This window comes from Nelumbo lutea, chromosome 5, assembly GCF_056320005.1.
Source record: "Nelumbo lutea isolate HS-2025 chromosome 5, American lotus-T2T, whole genome shotgun sequence".
Classification (NCBI taxonomy): Eukaryota; Viridiplantae; Streptophyta; class Magnoliopsida; order Proteales; family Nelumbonaceae; genus Nelumbo; species Nelumbo lutea.
The window spans coordinates 43,549,533-43,553,625 of record NC_142688.1 but is presented as its reverse complement, the minus strand read 5'-3'; positions in this window follow the sequence as shown (position 1 = coordinate 43,553,625).

Here is a 4,093-nt window from a genome sequence, read left to right as displayed (position 1 = left end):
TATTTTTTTTTATTTTTTAAGTCAGGACAGGCCATCTATTTGAATCAGACGGTTGGATCGTTCAACCTGGGAACTGGTCCCAGAACAGTTCCTGTCCGATCTGATTTTAAAAATCTTCATTAAGACTTAATTGCACCAGGATTGGCCAAATTTGATCAGGTTTGACTGAATCATGTTATTATGAACACCAAGATGTTGGAAACTTGAAATTTTGGGAAAGTAGGAACAATTTTATATCCTATTTTCCCATAAATATTTTCCTGATTATTCACATATTTTACATAACTGTCCTATTTTGATCTATTTACTTGCGTGTTGTATTTCTATCTAAAAATAATAGAATCATTTTTTATTCCGTACAAAAACGGTTAGGTTGACAGTTATTCGTTATTTATGATAGAGCTAGGGGTGTCAAAGGATCGGTTTTGGATTGGAGCCCAAAATCAATTTGAACGGATTGGACGGGCCAAAAAGATATAGTGGATTGAACCAATCCGGTCCAAAGTATGTATTATATTAGACTGGACCTGGTCTGTCTATAATAAATATATATTGGATTTGGTTGGATTGTGTCAATATCTGATTCATTGATATAAGATAAGAATATAGGTGTCAATTGACCAGATTTGGTTGAAATCAATCTAAATTAAAATGAATTTGAACAAATTGATAGTTCGAATATTGAATTGGACCGGTCCAAAATGGTCCATGAATAATTAAATTGGACCTAACCCATTTATAATAGATTCGCATTAAACTGGACCAGATTAGACCAAACCTAATCCAATCGACACCCATAGATAGAGCTAGTTAAGTTGATAATATATTTATTATTTATGAGTATGACAAGAAAATTCATTAATCATATGCTCTGGTTAGGTCTTTCTCAATACAAGAGGCAGGACAAATAGTCCAGGTCTGAGTTTGATTATACAATGGGCAGCAGAATTAGTAGACATTGAGCAAAGAGAGGTGTGATTCAAGTAAGCTCTGCAATCATCAATCAAGGAGGAGATTTATCAATCTCCAACAAAACATTAATAATCTGAAGTGCATCCTCCTCAGTTGGTACCATATTCATCCCAATCTCTAAGATGAATTTTAATGGTTCAAGTAAGGCCAGAGCTTCTAATTGTCCAGTGCAGCTTTTGCACATGGGCCCAATTTAACAGCTATTACGATCATGATTTAGAGTTTTGCTCCTCAATTTAAGCATGGGCCCAATTAATGATAAATCATCCTAATTGCAGCTTTTGCACATGGATTTTCATATCTGCAATATATAAAATGATACTACACATTTAGCAAATAAAGAAACTGTTGAGGAATTCAACACATCTACGGCCCATTCCGCACACCAGTAAAAGAATCAAACCACATTGCACGTGGCGTGAATAGGTTATGAATACCACGCAAAGTCAATAAATGTATACCAGGTGGCAAATTTTTGGTACGCCAAGTAATATTAATTAATAAATGCAGGACGAGTGGTAGAGAACTGACCTGCTTGAAGATGTAACGCTCTAAGCTAGGAAATTTTGGTCTAAACCAGGTTTAAAAATTCGATATGTATTGGCCCATATCGTCCAATACGTATACTATTGAAAACATCTCAATAATATGTTCCTATAAATAGTATATCGGGGTTTTGACTGGTTCAAGGGGTGGAGGAATCTTAAACCGTCCTCTAAACAAAAAAAGTATGGACGTATTGAATATATCTATATTTAGAACCTTGTTCCAAACTAAACAATCCTCTCCATGCAGTATATCTTCTGAAAACCAAAATATGTTTAATAGCATTGATTTCGGCCGCTGTATAATATCATTCCGATACATCATCCCTCCATTTGTGAGTATGAGTATCTATTAGGTGAGCAACCCTGGTACATTGGATATTTGGAAGCTGCATCTCATCCATTACTGAATTTGAAAAACCCGGAATCCATGGATCAAACTGTGTATCAAAACTCCTACCATTGCCTATTACCCCGTGCCCTCATTTCAAATTAATTCTACATTCTTATCTTAATTAATTAATTTAACGAAAATCGTAACTTACTACTTTTTTATATAGCAAGGGCAATCGTAACTTACAGTTGCAATTTTGCAAAGGCAATTAGTAACACTATATATATATAGTAGGCTTTATTGTATACACTAGTTGGGCGTCCCTGTCCTCAACATCTCACAGTCAACATTCAACCAGTTGAGAATATATATCACTCTCAATTGGTCATGGTGGAGGAAAGCAGTGGATTTTGCCTTTGTACTAGCCGTTAGGGATGGCTACGAATTGAGTTTTTTACAAGTTATTTGAATTCGACTCAGTTTAAACTGAATTTTGAGCCGAGCTTGAGGCTGATATATAGCCTCATTTGTTAATCAAGTTGAGCTTGAGCCCAATGAAACTCGACTTGTAAGGCTCACAAGCCTAATATAATAAATAAATAAATAATTTTTTATTTATATATATATATACATACATATAATAAATAATTTTATTATATATAATATTTTTATTTTTTATATGTAAAATAAAAAACATTTTTATATGTATATTTTTTTATTTTATATATATAATAAATAAATTTTATAATTTTTAATTTTTTGTATATAAAACAAAAAATATTTTTATATGTATAATTTTTATTTTTTATTTTTTAAATACTTGACTTTTACTCAAGCTCAAGCCGAATTGAACTCAAACTGGCGTACTTTGAACCGAACTGAGCTCTTACACAGTTTTGGCTGGAATCCACCTCTACTAACCGCCTCAGAAAATACAGATTTGGGCTGTATAGGCCATGAGCCAATGGCATAAGAAATAGGACTGGTTTGGGTTTGGCCAAATTTGGGTTCCACCTTGAAACAGAGCGAAAGATGTGATTTTGAAACAAAAACCATGGGCGTTGGTAAGATAATCCATTTAAACTGAAATCAGGTGGGTCTAAAGACATATCTGATCAGACATTTTTTTTGGTAAGCTCCACTTTATGTAGGACCTATCTGAATATCTGCGACATGGAAAGTTACGAGGGACTCTGAAGACAAGTAGCGGTTGTGTTCCAACTTCCAACACCCGATCCAACTCCATTGATAAATTGGAAGAAGAAATTGGTTGATGGAACCTGAATGTCGACCGAGAAAGTTGCCGAGATGGTAAGTTTAATGGTTCGACCGAGTAGTTCATCTGGCGAAATGATCAAAACTGTCTAAAACCAGAGGCAGTCAGCTGTCTGGATTGTCACCGGTTCAATCATACAGGTCAAAGATGGTTTGATAACACTGGTCTAAACGATTCATAAGATTCCGAATCCCGCTATTATGAAAGAAAAGAACTGTTGATGTAATGTTGTACTGTTTACTTAGATGAATAAGAACCCCTAAGGGGGGTGCCGGGCAATGATTAATACGAAAAAAAAACTAATTGATCCTATCCTGATCACTAAATTTGGATTCGGAAAAGCCCTTATCAAAGAAAAATAAGCATTTTCTGTGACATAGAAACAATCTTAATATGAACTGTCCTATAGGCCTAGTTTGTTTGAAATGCAATTTCATTTGCATTGGTGCAGAAATATGGGAGTGTATGTGAATGGAATGCAAATCCTGATTTATTTTTGTTTTAAATTTTACTCTCATTTGTTTGCTTTGTAAATGAAGTAAAATATAACTTGAAGCAAAGCAAAGTAAAACCCCAAGCAAAAGTGAACCGGAATTTCCAGAATTTACATCAGTAGAAAGAAAAGGAAAGACCCTCATATGTCATATCTCACCACCTGTTGCATATTCAGTGGATAAAGATCTACATTGGATAGGTCCAACATTTAGAGGTGTCCAGCCAAAAATAGAATGATGAGATAACTTTAGGCCATCTCAGAATTTCAAGAGTAGTCAAGTACTTCTTGCAGCCTTCCATGTATTAACACAATGGATATACAGAGCTGCTAACAAAGTAGAGGTTTGATGAGACCAGACCCTCTGAATGGAGGACAAACGACAAGATATGGGGAGCCCCAGATCAGTTACTGGTCTTCTTCCCCTGACACAAGCTTTTGTAGATCTGGGAGAAGGAGAAACTTGAGTATGG